This window comes from Argiope bruennichi, chromosome 5 (assembly GCF_947563725.1).
Source record: "Argiope bruennichi chromosome 5, qqArgBrue1.1, whole genome shotgun sequence".
Lineage (NCBI taxonomy): Eukaryota > Metazoa > Arthropoda > Arachnida > Araneae > Araneidae > Argiope > Argiope bruennichi.
Genome location: NC_079155.1, coordinates 101,946,569 through 101,963,968, shown reverse-complemented (window position 1 = coordinate 101,963,968; position 17,400 = coordinate 101,946,569). Strand labels below are relative to the sequence as shown.

The window sequence follows — 17,400 nt, the reverse complement described above, 5'->3', positions numbered from 1 at the left end:
AAAAAAACTTCGAAGTTAAATTTTGAGATGTGTGTTTTATATTCTTAATTTTGTTTCTTCCATATTAATTTTTTTTTTTTTTTTGGTTTTTGAAAAATTTTTTTTTGGTCGATCGAATCTTTATTCCTTTAAGAATACATGTTAATCCCTTTATAAAAATGACTTAAAAAATTTTGCTCATTGAAATCACATTCTGTGCATTTTTAATCAATTAAACTGGGAAGTACAGAACATTTAAACAAAATTTCTCATTTAGAAAAACAAATGTTTTTTGTATTAAATACACGAATTTTGAAAAAAGTTCACTATAATTTATTTTAATATATTAAATAAACATTCACTAATAATTTTCCTTTTTGATAAGAAGTATTTTTATATGTCTTTATAGTTTCATCAGATTTTTGAATATTAGAAAACGGAACATCAGAAATATTTCTTTTACGTCAGCACATTTTTGTCTGTCATCATGATATTCAAACTTAATCAATGATAGCCTGTATGGAACTTTCTAAATTTAGATTAACTTTCCCTTTTTTTTCTTTGAATCTTCTGGAGCAAAAGTTATTTTTAGCCATTCTCGGTAACTGTTATTATATTTTTTACTCTAATTTATAAATAATGATAAAATTCGACTTGTTAGAGGAAAGGAAAGATAGGAGGAGTTACGCAAGTTATCAAAATACAGAATTTTGATTAGAAAAGGAAAATTTCCTCCACCAATCAAAATTTGTTCCGAACACAAAATGCCAATTTTGCGGATTTTACCCGATTCCTGCAATATCATAGTTTCCAAATCATATTGATCAATTGCGTTCATTACATTAATACTGAAATTAAAGAATTATTTTGGTGAAATGAAATTACAATGCTTATTAAACTGTAGTGCATACGAATATCGCAGGAATTATTTTGTTTTGTTATGATGGTAAGTAAAGAATACATCTAAAAAAATTATGTAATATTTCTTTCTTTTGTTTAAATTCACCTATTATATTAAAACGTTTAATTTATTAACTATATGATAAAGTTTTTAAAAGTAATTGCATTAAAATATTTAAGAAAATGAACTATCAATTTAACTATACATTTGGTAATATGAAATATTCAATCTGAAAATTTCGATTACCTCGGAGGTGAAAATAAAAATAATCTTGGTCAAGGCTCGAATCTTTTAAGATATTTTTTTTCCGATCAATCCATTAATAAAAATTATCATTTTCTACTATTTTTTCCTTTTTCTAACTTTATTCCATGTTTTATGTACATTTTACGTTAGGATTTTTTTTGTCTTTGCTTTTGCGGATGTACACAGCTGATAAGAAACTCTAACTAAAATGAAATTAAAATTAATCATTTTAAATCCTTCATATATTTATACTATATTATTATTTAACATTTAAAAAATTCATTTATTTTAAATAGAGTTTTCGATTTGAAGCGAAATGGAAACTATTGATAAAAAGAGCAGACTTCTTTTCAAACAAATTGTCATCAATTCAAGTTAAAATTAAAAAAAAAATATATTAAATTATATGTTGAAATTCCTAAAAAATACCTTGTAAATTTTAATTTAAATATAACATTAGAGTGTGCTGTATTATGAGAGTTTGCTCCCAGTGGTTTCATTTAGGATTTCCTTTTTCACAAATAATAATACAAAAAATATTCTTCCAAGAAAAATTGATAAACTTGTTGGATATCATGGGATTCCGATAACCGGAATATTTCGAGTTGTTTCAAGATTTTTATTTCATTAAATTTATAAAGTAAATTTGCATGATTTATATGAAAGTGTTTCTCGACTTGAACGGAGCTTAAAGGTATTTTATATTGCAAAAATTGTTTTGGATTTGATTAATAACTGAGAAACGATGTCAAATGTTTTTATTGAAATTTCAAAAATTCTCTTTCTTAGATAAGTACATGGAAACACTACTTATGACTAATGAAAGGAAAATTCGGGATAATTTTTTAATATACTGTTTTTTGAAAGCGCCAGTGTACTATTTCTAGAATTTCTCTCTATCTAAATAATTATAAAGTTATGCAAGATTATGTTGATAAAATCAGGCGTTGCTGAAAAGTCTTGTTCATTAAAAGAAATTCTAACATTCCGTCAAAGTCCGCTGACCGTCTGTCTTATCGAAGGCAAATAATTTTCTCGAAATAGATGTTGAAATATCACATGAAACGAAAAATAAATAAATAACAGTAAAACAAATAATTCCTTATTTTTCTGTTTCTAAAATGGCCCGTTATACATTCTTATACTTTATTCCCAGGTGTTTGAATAATTTTAACTTTAAGAATGGAACTGGTATATTAGTGAAGGAAGCATTTGAAAGGTTTAAAATGAACTTATTATCAAATTTAAAAAAATATATTTATTAGTTGTTCATGCTTTTTCTTCAATTACTATAAATTATTTTATGAAATATAATTTCAAAGAAAGAATACAAAGATGCTTTAAGTAATCTTATGTAAAAAAAACCCGATGTATTGCTGTTATTTATAAATTTCATTGAAATGCTTAGAATATCTTAGCCAAATCCTATATCAGAAAGAGAACAAGAGAAAACTTAGCCGAAGATCTAACCAAAATTTTAAAGTTTTTGATAATTGTAACGTTAATAGGCTGAATTCTATCTCTAAAGTGACTCATATTATATTCATGACGTAAAAATCGATCAAAATGCTTTATAGAGCAGCTACCAAATGCGGTATGTAGTTACTTTTTGAAAATAGATGCTCACTAAAGTAAAATTTTAAAAATTAAATAAATTTTTAACGTTTTTTTTCTCTGTAACTATAAATATTAGTATATAAAAACCGTTTTTACACTGCTTTAAAAATTAATTCTTCAATCATACAATTTTCTTTTTCGTGCAATCTTCTATTTGATTTAGATAAAATGCTCAAAAATGTTTTTCAATGTATTTTGAAGAATAATTTTGATTGTTTTGTGCACGTGAGTATTGTGATAACATTAAATACATTTTATATGTTCACGTTTTCACTCTTATATAATTAAGAATAAATCTAAAAATAAATGAAAGACGGAGGAAGCACGCCTAAAATAATAGCATACTACTATGTTTCGGTTTATAAATTCGAATCGCATTTAAACATGTTTTTCCAATAAAATCCATAAGAATTCTTCGTGTTATTTTTTTAACAACATATTAAATTTTAACTAGAAAGAATATGAAAAGTAATTTTAAGGAATAAATAATAAAATCAAAAACTTATTTCTAAAAATTTTATAGAAATGGTTTGTTTACTTCACAGTAAAAATTAAATAGATCCAGAGATGACTTACCTAAACTTCTTTCCCTTTTTTAAAAAATAAGTTTTAAAAGACCCTTGGGATTTTCATAGCTTTCCAAATATTTTCTTAATTCCCTGTGGAATAAAAGACGTAGTGCGAATAAGCTTGCAAGTTTAAAATGATCTAAACAAATTGTATTCTTTTTTTAAAGAAATTATTCTGATAACTTTTTCAGCATGCGATTGCTTTATCACATATCTAATTACGCATCTTTTTTTGTTTCTAAAAAGTCACATGCTTTCCCGTAATTAGTATTATTATGTAATAGTACCAGATTTTATTTAAATGAATTTTAATAACTGTTTTCGAAACGCTATGCGTTAAAGGGCAGACATTAGCAAAATTTCATATATTTTCATATATTTATTATTTATAAGCAATGCGTGATTTTGCTATTATTTCATCATTGTAGTTTGTTCGATAGATAATATATACCTTACTTACTATATTTAGAATAGCATTTATAAACTCAGAACAAGAAAAAGGTCGATTGATTTGGTTTACTTATAGTAAAGTATCGCTTCAAAGCAATAAAATTGATATTTTGGGACGGACTCCATAATTTTGAATAATAACCGGATAACTTGGACGACATCTAGCACCGCACTTATACAACAGTCAAGAGTCTATGGAATCGGATTTCGAAGCTGTAACTATCTGGTATTGAACTCGAGACACATCATTTATTGATTGCCAGTAGATAAATAATTTCAGTTATATATAAATTGAAACGTCTTTTTAGTTTAAGAAAATTTTAACAAGCATGAGAGATAATAATTAAATTACCCATTAAGTAATTTTTTAAAGATCTAAAAAATTTATAATGAAAATCGTTTTAGAAAGGAAAATAAAGACAAAATTGTAAAGTAACTGTAAAATTGATTTGTGTTGATATACCACTTTAAACTGAACTTTCCTTAAATAATTCTTCAAAAAGAAACAAAATATTAACAGAATAAAATAAATTTATAGATATCATTCTCCTCTCTGCCTCTCCAAAAAAGAGAGAGAGAGTGTGCGAGAGAGGATATCTTACTGATACAAAATAAACAAATAAGTCTTTGCTTGCATTCAAGATAAATGCATGCAATGGCACTCCACAGATCAAGCCGTTTCAGTTAGAGCTACCAAACTTACAATTAGCACATATATATTTTGGAGGCTGTCCATCTGGACCTCATGCCGATTTTTTAAATATTTTAATTAATAAATAATTGCACAACAACATTTTAATGTTTTTTTCATCTTAATATTCAAAAATATTATTACACAAAACTGATTCTTACATCATTTGAAAAGTTAAAAAATTTCTCTTTAATAAAATTAGTTTAATTGCCGTGCAAATTTTACTTGAATTTTGGTAGTTTGAAATTTTAATTACTTAAAACTAAGGGAAATTTTAGCGTCTTCCCAAAATATTATTGGACAAAAATAAATTTAACAATCTTACAAAAATTTGAAAATTGTCCTTTTAACGATATCAATTTAATAGTCTTACTAATATTTCCTGGAAATCTCCTAAAAATATTTGTTTGTATATTTTTAATTAATAGATTTGATTGTTGCATTGAAATTAATACCGTTTTCATTATTTGGTTAGATATTTAATCGCACGAAGTTCTTCCGCCTTCGAAAGACAAGGAAGGAGTACTCTATTTAATATCTATGCAATTTATCTAAGGGATATACGCAATAGAAAAGTTACATAACGCGGAAGTTAGTAAAAGTTACATAAATGAACTAGATAGTCATAAGCCCTGTAATATTATGTGATTTGACACCGTTAGGATGGTTTATTTACGCAATCAACAAAGCAGCCATAAAACTATAGAAATAGCATGGTTTTAATGTCATTGGCAATTTGCTGCTTAAAAAAAAATTTTGTTGACGAAATCGTGAATAGATATTTATGTATTTAGGAAATTTAATTGAAAGTAAGCACAATATTCCAAAGGGGATTACTAATAATATAAGAAGGCAGATGTTTTTTTCTTAATTCACTGACAGTTATTGAATTTAAAATATCTTTATCTGAAAGTATGAATATAATAATTTGGTGTTATACATGATGACAGTGTTAAGTAGAGACGATAAATGTACTGCAGTGAACATTGTAAGGAATTTTCTCTTCATAATTGTATGACTGACCTTCTTGAATTTTTTGCCACGTTCACCCTTTATAACCTGCAAAATGATTTTGCTACCTCAACTAAGTAAAACTGTTTTAATGTGAATATTATCTGTAATGTTTATAAAATGAATGAATGAATATTATCTATTAATATGTAATGCGCCATGCCACATCCATGAAGCTAATGCTTTGCAGTGTGAACTGAGGTTATCTATGAATATTATTTTCTAACAATCCATTAAAAATTCGTTTGCTGTCTACATCTGCTTTCGATATAATAATAGTTGTTTATATTTATGTAATGCATTTTCAGTATTGTATGATGAATCTTTGCGGGTTGCAGTGCCTTGGCTGTGAATACTAGGATACTAGATTTACAACCTGATTTCACAGAATAACAGCGTACAAACAACTCTGGAACACTTTCAAACTGTTGCGACCAAATGACCCCACGTTTGTGTAGCGTGGAAGTTTGGAGAGGTCTTTCGGCTCAGGTGTCGTCCTCAGCGTCCAACTATGGTTCAAAGTCCTTAGTTAGTCATCGGGATTCTTTAAAATGTGACTTAAATGTAACTTAACTAAATGGATGAAAACTTGGATATCAAGGAAACTGTCATTCATGTTTCATTTATAAGTGTGAATTGTAAACAGTATCCCCCCTCCAAAAAAATTAATAAATTCTGATATATATTAATAATTACTGATAAATTTTATTTTAATAACACCCAACAAAGAAAATAAGTAACATTTTCAAAAATGAGAAAGAAATATATCAAACACTCTCCCTTTATTCATATCGTGTTTTGTAAATATTTGGTTGTCATACCTTCAGAATGTAGTTCTGTTTCTTCTTCCGATAAAAATGAATAAGCCAGGTTGCTATATTTACATTATACAGAATGTTGTAAGTTTCTAAACGATTTCTATGTGAACTCACATGCAACTGATTGTAAAAGAATGCACTTTTTTTTTTTTTGAAGCTACATTTTTCTTCCTGACGATTTAATTTATTATCTTCTGGAGAAATCTCTCCAAAAATTTAAAACTGCAGCTTTTTATCTTTAAGTCTCATGCATGCTTGCGGGATATTTTTAAGCATATCATTTACTATTGTATTGGTGATGAGAAAAACTTTGAACTTTAATCTATGTAGTTCTAAAAAAAAATGAGTAAAACCAAATTGTTGCGCAGTTTAATATCGTTGCGCTTTGCTATGATATATTTCTCAAACTGTTAACCTAAAGCCGTTATTACATTAGTAGTTTTCCTTAAGTATATAAATTTAATCGTGAACTTTCTTATGGAGATCTTTTTAATGTTACATTATAAGGGATACAAGCAATTCACTGTTTTAAATCAGTGGGAAAGAATCTTAAAAATATATCCTGCTATTATAATCTATAATTTAATTTTTTTTTAAAGTGCTTCTTTCTGTTACTTGTTTAGTTACAAAAATTATTTTATCGATCTGTCGAACAAATCTTTAGGGTGAATTATTTAGTCATGAATCTGATTTTAGGAGTTGTTGCAGTGTTAATACAGTTACTACTACTAATTAATCTTTTAGTATAAGATTATATTTATATTTTTTCAAAAAACACATTCTATCATTTTAGATTCTTAATAATAAAGAACACCCTTAACTTTAAAGGAATTTGTTGGAAAGGAATTATTATTTGAAAGAATTATTAATTGTTTTTGCATCTAACTTTATAATGATTCAGAGGATCCTTCTAATTGTATGATTTTACGAATTTTACATAGTACTGCAATTGCATTGTGATTTCAGTTTCATAAAGGAATAGGCTGTAATAGTAATTTCCAACATGAAGCGTTTTTTAAAATTTATTTTGAAATAAATCTTGAGAAGAAAAAAGATTTTTATAATTTTTTTAATATGATTTAAAAGTAAAATTTTATATTTCTCTAATAAAAAAATTATTTTGTAACAGTTTTGATGCAATTAAAAATTTTTTATTGTTCCTCTTTTTGCTCTATTAAAAGTAAAGCATTCAGAAAAAATATCTTTTTTTAAGGATTTTTTTGTGTATTTAAAGAAGACATCCAATTTTTCAAAAGATATAATTTATTTTGAGCAATTCCGAGTGAATTGCCACTTATGCGATAATTAGAGAATAAACAGAAATTTGATGATGTTTCGTAAATTTCAAGAAATGTTCAGACTCGCAGTCGCTGTAAATGTATACCGCTGCGGATAAGAAACTACTTAAATAACAAAATATTGTTTAAAACGCAATCCTAATTTTAGTTTTATGTTGTCAATTTGTTATATTATGTAAATATTTGACTTTCTTTAGCAACAACAACAAAAAAATATATTGACAGTAAAATCCTAAAATTTCCTGCCTATATATTTCACAATTTTTAATATTTTTAAAAGATATTATTCAGAAAATAGTCATAAATATTAAAGTTAAATGATTTTGTTAATTTTTGTTCGTTTCTATTTTGTACTTCTTTTTTAAAGGACGTAAATACTTAATTCTACAATTGCAATAGAAGAAAGGAAAATGTTCATATCAGAGCCTACTATTGTTTTAACGTTTTATATCTTCTCTTAAATTTCACATTTATATAAAAATATTATTCTTAAAAATGTTTTAGCTTGGTTATAAGTTATCAGTTTCGGGGCTGCGAGATATACTTTTGGAACCTGGTTCCTAAAGATCCGAAGTATGTATCGTATTGGTACATTGGAAATCAGATGTCCAAAAGCTTGGATCAATCGAAATCAGACGTAGAAAATTAAAAATTCTCCCGCCGGTGAAGTGAGTCAGCAAGTTCAGGTAACGTCTTCACCATCAGACCACCGCTCAAAATTACGAGGGCTGTCATAAAAATATTCCTCGTGCTACTTTGAAGCGATTTGTTAATATAATTAAAAATAAATGGACAAAATCTAACCCTTTTAGTAAGATATCTTGTTTAAACTTATTTATATCCATGATAAGATTGAATTTTCAGACTGGAATTTGAGATATACTGATTTAATCGCAGAATTTGAAGGGCTGTTTTGAAATAGCAGTATTTGCAAGTTCAATTTCATTGAAAATTTTGCAATACTCAATCCAGAAAACTCCTCTTTTACTGTTTATCTTAAGAATTAACGATTAGCAGAATTTTTTTAACATTTCTTTTTCCGTTTAATCCTATTTATCTCAAATCACTGAAATAGAGAGAAAAAACACTATTTATCTCAATATGGTATTTAATCCATACATATCAAACACATATTAAAAGTCTGTTTTCAATTTTTTTTGGAGCAAACTCAAATGCTTCTGTTAAACAATGAATGTTAAACATTTGAATTAGTATATTCTCTGCAAATCCCTATTTGCTTTTATAAAATGATAAAATAAATCTCAAAATAAAGGATCTTTAAAAATGAAAAAAAAAGAACTGTAAATTTTATAAGGAAGGGAGTGGGTCATTGATAAATATGTTAAACTTATAGAAGATCTTTAAAAAATGAAAAAAAAAGAACTATAAATTTTATAAGAAAGAAGGGGAAATTAATAAGCATGCTGAACTTAGGAACGGGAATTTGAGAACTGCAAAGCTGAAAGGTGAAACAGATATTGATAAACTTTTTCTTCGGTTCCTAATAGTATTTAAGTTCAGAAATTTGTCAGGAAAAATCTCGAAATCTTTCCAATTAAACTAATCTGTTCATCGAAAAAAAGAAATAAAATGAACTCATTTAATAAAAAAAGGAAGGGAGCCTTTCAATGTAATTTAAAAAAAGACGAAAATCAAGTTTACATTCTGTTGATTTATTAATTCTAAAAGTCTTTTAATACTATTATTGAGGATCAGAAAATTATAAATTAAAATAAATTATAATTCAAATACAGCACCGAATTATCAAATACGTAAAAAGTAGGCAACTGATTAGAGCCCTCCCAATATTAAGAGACCCCGAGTTTTCGATATATAGTTTTATGATATCTTCTGATTTTATACTGTCATTAATTTGCAAAGGCCGTGCTGGCTCAAATTCAGATCAAGTATCGATTAAATGCTAAAATATTGTTTAATATTCCTAATCTATCTTTTACACGTTTTATATTATGTTGTTTTAATAGTTAAAAAATATATTGCTTTATATTAGAAAAAAGAAGTCCGATTCTAACTAAATGGCATTTGGATTGTACTTCAAATGTTTTTTTTTTAAATATTTTGCTCAAAAATGTTTTAAATTTTAAATTTGATTTTGTTTGCTCTAGAAATATTAAAATCAATTCTCTTGAAAGTACTCCGTAAATAAATATTTTATCATATCATAATTTGCTACATAAAACTGCTTTCACAAATAATTAAGATCAATAAAAAAATATTTGAGGTAGGAAGTTTGAAATTGGTACAGTGGATCTCCAAGGCTTTCATTTCTTAAGTCCAGTTGCATTGCATAATGCGTCTGCCTTTCCAGTAAAAATGGACAAGCATTTTTTTCAAAAGTTAAATCACATGTTCTTCGAGTACTACATCTTGCGAAACTGTTGGTAGAAATAATCAAATGTTTTTATGAAGGATACGTCTTAGGAATAACATGAGGTAGAAAGTGAGTTATTGTTACGTGAAAATATATATACATAGATTTCTTCTAAAAACACTACTTAAAATTCGCGTTTTTTTTTAAAATTTTTATTATTTATTATTATTATTTATTTTTTTTTTTTTTTTGCAGGAAGCAGAAATTCTTCTAGTAACAGATTTTTTTAAAAATTGCATTTAGTTAATTATTCATTAAGTTAAAATATAAATCATACAAAAATAAATTCATGTGTGATTCAATATTCTATCTAGAATTTTGAAATGAGCTTGATTTCTGAGTATTTTTTTTTTATTATTATTGTTATTATGGCGAAAAATTATTTGCACTTTTTTATGGCTGCATCTATAAATTTATATAAAAAAAGTCTTAATAATTGAATCTTTAAACGTTTTTTTTTCTTTCTTCCTGTTAGAAATGAGAATAACAGATTTTGTTATACATTACAAATTGTAAAATACTTCTTTTAATTCATTGGACACCTTACTTTTAACTAAGAGTATTTTAATGTATTCATTCAACCTTACCAACCGCCTAGATCCGAGTAAAACTGTCTCGTCGGTCTACTCTTCTATTTAAATATTTTGCTTTGTTTCTTATGACGTTGGAAAAATCAGATAATAGCGGTCTTAACTTATAGTCGTGGTCTTGCATGGCGAAAAAGTTTGAATTTTGTCTCACCGAATTTCGGCGTAGCATCAAAAAAAGGTAATTCTTTTTTCGTCAGCTGCCGTTGAGAATAGCCGCTGCATGCAAGGTCAGTGCGTTAAGCTTCTGCAATACGCTTGTCGTTTATGATCCAGCCAGGCGATAAGCAGTAACTCATTCAAATCATTTGTATTTTTTGACAGTGAAAATGAAAGTTAAGTGAGAGGAAGTGAGCCCAGGTGAGCTCCGTTCTGTAACAAAGCTATCGTGAAAACTACGGATGCATAACAATGAATTTAAGAAAAATATCTAGTGCATTTTTAAAAGAGACAACCGGTATTATGTTGAATGAATTGGTCTTTTGAACGGTTTGTTCCATAATAATTTGTGATTTATTGGAAATTTGGAACATTTTTCAGGCAGTCAGTCAATAACATTCACTTTCTTATTTTGAATAATATTTTGTACTTATTTTTAAGAATTTTTTTTCCCTTTAAAAGTTTTAAATTCGCCGATTTTATTGCTTAGAGTATTAATCGCTTGAATTTAATTTTCTTTGACAATAGCTATTTAACAAACTCACTTTAAAGTTCACGATTTTTTCTTTGTTTAGAGATCATATCACCGGAAAAAATTTCTCCATCGATAATGAACATCAACGATTTGTTGAGTATTCATACTGTACTTATGCAAGAAGTTGGTTGATAAAATGAGCGTCCAAACTATACATATTCAGAAAACCAACTACGTATAAAAAAACGCATTAATATCTTTCAAAAAGTTGAATATAACGGGGGATGATGAAAAGGAAATATAACGAATAAGGAGAGGCATTACTTTTCTTACAAAATCGTTTTCTTTGAATCTTTCTTTAATTCTGCATATTGCAAAAAAATTTCGATATTTTAGAAGCCGAGAGATTTCTAGGATTCTGAATTCTAAAGTCAACCTTGCAGTGACTAGAACTACTGAGATTCTTCTAAATTTCAAGAAGTTGCTTGAAATAAAATATTCCGATTCTATAATGTAAGAAATCTTGAATTTTTATCATTTAGGTTCTTATCAATTCATATTGTCGTATAACAACATTCTTTAATGTTTCGTTATATTTTTAAGAGTTTTAATTTTAATCTTCGCATGAAACCGGCTTCATAATTTTTAAGGATTTTGAGTATAATTTATAATTTTGGTATATGAAATATGTTTTACTACTCATCAATTTTTTGGAATCATTCGTACTTCAAAATAAATATAGAAGTTTGAAATCTTCACAGTTTTGCATTATTGGTTTTAATTCAATGTAATCAAAAAAAAATTATTCAAAAATTAATATTTTCCTGGTCTTATATGCGTGAAAGGATCAAGCATAAGAACAACTAAAATTGCTTCTGATTATTGTATTGTAACTAGCTATAATCCGATTTAATAATGTGTGGATCCCGTCGGAAATTTATTCTTGATGAAGTACACTTTTTTGAATCCAGAGCAAAACAATTCTAAATTTCACAGTGCTTTTCTTTTTTTCTCTCTATGAGTCATTGTATAAGATAAGCCATCTTCATACGTCAAGAATGAAAGGGTAAGGCAGTTTAGTTTCGATAATAAGTCACACTTAGATAAGTAAATATTTTATTCGATAAAATAAAGCAGAATAATCATTGACTTTCATTAACAAGGTTAAGGATAATTGGTGACAGTTGAGAAACTGGGTGAAGGTTATACGTTCAAAAGTATTATTAAATTTATTTACTGAGGTAATGTTAATTAAAAACAATATTTGTGAAATTGATTTGAATATAATATTAAAAATGAACTAATAGTTTTGGCAAATTGCTTGTCAAAATTATTACTAGCAATTTCAACCAGCTTTGATAAGTTACATCTTATCACATCCTTTTGAAAGTACCATTTTAAATTACACTAGAACATAAAATAAAGTGAATTTTAAAAGCTATACACTCAAAATGACGAAGTTATTTGGTGAATAAAATTGGAGAAAACAATCCAGTTGTTGAGACTTCTGGGACTGGGAAGCTTATTCATGGTTATTTTCTCAAATATAGGGTGATTGTAATTAAAGTCCTGCATATGAGAAAACTACTGAAAAAAAATACAATCCCTGTTCAAAATACAGTTGAAAAAGAATAATACATGAACTGAATATACTTGAAGAAGGGGGCAATAGCATGGCTTAAGAAGGGGGGAAAAAATCCTTCCTCCTAAAACGTTTCTAGGTATATCAATAGATGGCGTTGTAAGCGGCGTGCTATGCAAATTAAAAGACATTCATGCCCACGACTCATTGCATTTTATAAAAGCGGGAGGCAAGTGGTGTTCTCTGTATTTTTTTAAGGTACTGAGAAAAATATATTTCGTTGAATTATGAATGATACTCTAGAATCTAATTAGAGCATTCAGAATCCAGAAATAATATTAAAACCAATTTTTAAAAAGATATTTGCATAAGTGTGTACACATTTGCGTTGCATAGTACACATTTGCGACAAATGAAAACGATCTTTTTATGCGTGGAATTTAAGGAATGGCGTGGTTAAGATACAGTAAAAAGAGTTATTTTTACGGCGCAGGAATAAAAAGAAATGAATTATTTAAAAGAATTATTTTTGGCACAAAGTCATTCATGCATAATTCCTCTAGATAAATACAGTACAAACGGATGAATCCTAAAAGATGAAGATTTTTTCAACAACATAATTCAACAATGAATAAAAAGTTATAGAATGTATTTTCAATTTTTAAAAAATCTTTTACGAAAAGACAGCATTGTAATAAGTACATTGTCTGTCCAGAAGATTTTCAGATATACTAGGGTGCTAGAATATTGCAATATTTGCACTAGAATTCCTAGCATTATGATGGAAAAATTAAAATATATATATATTTTTTTGAATGACGATTTTGGCATCACATAACGAATATTACTAACATCATTCTTGTTCTAACAAATATTTAAGCTTAATCTTTCTGTATCTTAAATATTAATGTTTAATTACCTGTTTAATACCAAATTTGTAATAAATGCGTATTTAAAAGCACTTAGAAAAAATTCGTAAAACTTTTATATTTGATTTGCGGGAATCATTTAAATTTAAAAAATATTTTTTTTAAAAGAAGGAAATTTTATTATTTTTGGTTTAATTTAAGTTTTAATAATAATATATTGGAAACAATTTAACTTTTATAGTGAAAATTTAACTCTTTTCCTAGTTCACATTACACTAAGGGTCAATTATATTATTTAGTCTATTATTGCATTCTATTCGTTTCAAATATAAAATTATAAATAGGTGCATTTAATTTCATTTAAAAGATTTGTTTTTGAGAAAATGGGGGAAAAAGCTTTATAATTTATCAAAACGTTTTTCATGAATTTATCGTCTGTTCCCTTCAAAATTCGCTGTAAATTTAAATTTCTGATTAATATATTCCATTTCAGAATTTTTGGTAAGCATTTCAATCATTTTACATTAAAATGCGTTTCAAAATGTTGAATGGAAGTATATTAGTCATCATGCAAAATCTACTTTTTTAATTCGAACATTTAGAATCAAATGAAATATGAAAGAAAAGGAACACAAAAAAATCTTAAAAGAAATAATTATAAATTATTTTTACAACTCAAATTTCGTTCATTAGAATTTTTCATCATTCGCTCAAAATATCAAGTATAATGGTATCAGATTCACTGTATTCGAACAGATGCATTTATTTCCAAATATGCGATGGACTCGACATAATAACACTGAGAAATCATTTGCTTGCTTTGATTAGATTGTAATGCAGTAGAATTCTATACAAATTTTGAAATATTTATTTAATAAATTGCAAGAATTCGTAAATGTATGAAGGTGACGCGGATTTGAAAATAAAAATATGTAGATAAATTACAATCGGAATGCTTAAAAGATGAATTGTCACGTCAGCAATGACCTAATTGAGCTGAAGGAGATGGGGGGGGGGATATGGATGTAAAACCATGATTTTTCAGTCTTATGATTCGTTGCGGAGACAAATTCTTAGAAGATTTATTTCGTGTTATTATTCGTGGTACTAAAATATATGTAGTAGATTCCATTTACCATCGGTACGCTTGCTCATGTTACCTGATAAACACTCTGTTGCATTAGATTTGCAAGCTAAGCAACTGAATTATAATAAAAAGTATTTAAAAGTATTTATAGAAATTGAAATAAATACTTGAATTTCAGATGAAATAGTGGTAACTGATAATTAAGTTAAAAAAATGTGATAAAAAGAGAAAATTGTCTATATAGTCGACTATTATCTTTCCCACTTGTTTAAAACATTCTAAATCATGTAGATGTTACCGTGAAAGATCGAAATCTGGAGAATGTCGACATTCACCATTGAATGTCAACACATACCAAATACCTCGATGAAAGACCGAATATTTTATTATATTCTTATATATTCGGACTATTACCGGTGAATGTAGAAAAAAAAATTTTTTAGCGTTTTTAAACCATACTTTATTATTACACATATTATGAATGATATATATCAAATTAGGAGAAAGCTATAGTAATTGAACTATTAAGCTTAAAGCTATAGTATGAAATTTAATTATGTGATTGACGTTATACTATCTTATTTGTTACAACAATTTAAACTGTTATGGCACTTTGAATTGCACAAGAGTCCCTTGCTTTTACAATTGCATTCAGTAGTGAAACATTTCTTTTTGCAATGACAGCGTGTATAGCCTTGCTGTCTATTTCTATAATTAGTTGCAGCGGCTTCTCTCCGCGAGATTTCTTGAGAAGAAATCTCATTTGTGGAAAGTAGCTTTTCTTTACAAATTACAAATTGATTACGGGTATAAATCTACTTGAAGGTACCATTTTTGTTTGCTAATTTATAAAAGTCGGAGTCTTCTATTCCAACAACAACCGCCAACACATTTCGGGAATCTGTGCGACCGCGGTCGACATCAGGGACTTGTATTCGCACAATGGTTCGCCTCCTTCGACCTCCACCGGAGCATGTCGGTGATTGTCGACAGACAACGCTGATAGTCCGTCCCCAAATATAAGAATATAATAAAATATTCGATCTTTCACCGATGTATTTGGTTTATGTTCACATTCACCGGTGAGTGTCGACATTCTACAATTTCGGACATTCACAGTAACATAGATCATTTGAATAAATTGCTTAACTATTGTGCATTATGTGTTTTTTCCTGTCACAGGAGAACTTTGAGAATAGACAAGAGATATACAATCTCATGTTTTAAATCGTAGAACAAAGAATAAAAATTTGGAAACAATCCCTTAAAAGCGCGAAGTTAATTTTTGCAAATTTTTTATATGTGGATGAAATCTAGTTATTATAAGGAAATGTATGCATAACTGTAACAGAATAAATACTCAAAATAAAAACTAAACCTTGGGTTTGTCAACATTGAAACATAACTGATTAATATACAATTCAATATTATTTCTCTTAAGGAAAAGACCATTCACTATTTCTCTTCTTTATCATTTTCTCTTTAAATCAAATAGATACTCTACTCACTATAATGAGAAGTGAGGATAAGCGCCCCCCCCTCTCTCCTCCAATTTCAATAATCGGTTTTTAGTTTTAAAAACTAAAATTAGTTTAAAATTTTACCTTTGCAATGCCCCTCATGTTTTACGTCTGGGGGATCTATATTTCTTTCCCCTATATATTTTTCACCCCTGACTTCGCATTATGCTAAGATGGGGGGGGGGGATCTACTCAGGTAAAAGATTCCACTTCGATTACATTTCAAGCGAAGTTCAGTTTGGGGGAAATGGAAGCCGATGACGCTTGAAAATATGATTTGTAAAATCTTTAATTAATAAAAAAACCCACAAAATTTTATATTATTTGCAAAATTTACAGAGCGAGAAATATATAAATAAATAAAACATTGTTGAATAAAATGCAAAAGCAACTTCTTCTGCTCACATAATGCAATTTTATGTCACTAGACTTTCATAAAATATCTTTTTCTAAGAATGAAACAAAAATTTATAAACGTTTCAGTAATTATTTTTTTTTTATTTATTTATTACGCTTTCTGATAAAAAATATTAAGTATAAAAATTTCTTAAAAATGACTTACAGTGCCGTTGGATCCGGCATAATTGTCATGTAAATCAATAGCTTAATGTCTTTTGTGTTTCAACTGTAAATGATTATTTCAGAAAATAAGCACCTGACTTTTATTTCTCAGCTGCTTCAAAAACTTTTAATTTGAGCTAGTTTTATTATTAATATTAAAACTATTTCATCTATACTTATAATAAAGCTCAATGTGTGTGTGTGTGTGTGTGTGTGTGTGTGTGTGTGTGTTGGCGCTCTACAGGCCAGGTCATTTGACATACAGCTATCAAATTTGGTACATGTATACCTTAGAGGTCGGGAATGTGCACCTGGGGTCCCTTTTTTTGAAATTTTAATTAGAATTTTAATTATTAATTAAAAACTAACTTTCCCGCCAAAAAAATCTTCCATTTTCCCCACCGCCAACTTTTCCGCCAAAAAAAATCTTTCATTTTTACCACCGCCAAACGAGAAAGTCTTCAGTTGTTTTTTTCTCCCAACAGTAATGAGGCTAGGGTTAATATTTTTCGGCGGTATATTTCAAACGATTCTGTTTATTTTCTTAATGTTTTATGCTTTTAAAATTAAACATTGTTAATTAATCCA

The 17,400-nt window shown here is 27.6% G+C and overlaps 1 protein-coding gene and 1 long non-coding RNA gene across 5 annotated transcripts in view; one reads left to right on the top strand and one right to left on the bottom strand.

Annotated features, from left to right (window-relative positions):
• The window catches only part of LOC129969317 (perilipin-1-like), a 77,383-nt gene that overhangs the window by 40,078 nt on the left and 19,905 nt on the right, over positions 1 to 17,400 (top strand). The window contains exon 1 of one of the 4 annotated variants that reach the window (XM_056083838.1): positions 787 to 925. The exons of the other annotated variants lie outside the window; for them this stretch is intronic. The gene's annotated coding sequence lies outside the window, so the exon portion shown is untranslated. Of the gene's footprint in view, positions 1 to 786; positions 926 to 17,400 lie in introns of those variants that run through there. 4 annotated transcript variants of the gene reach the window in all.
• The window catches only part of LOC129969319 (uncharacterized), a 39,133-nt gene that overhangs the window by 15,668 nt on the left and 6,065 nt on the right, over positions 1 to 17,400 (bottom strand). The window contains exon 2 of the long non-coding RNA XR_008784490.1: positions 3,320 to 3,402. This is a non-coding gene — a long non-coding RNA (uncharacterized LOC129969319). The remainder of the gene's footprint in view (positions 1 to 3,319; positions 3,403 to 17,400) is intronic.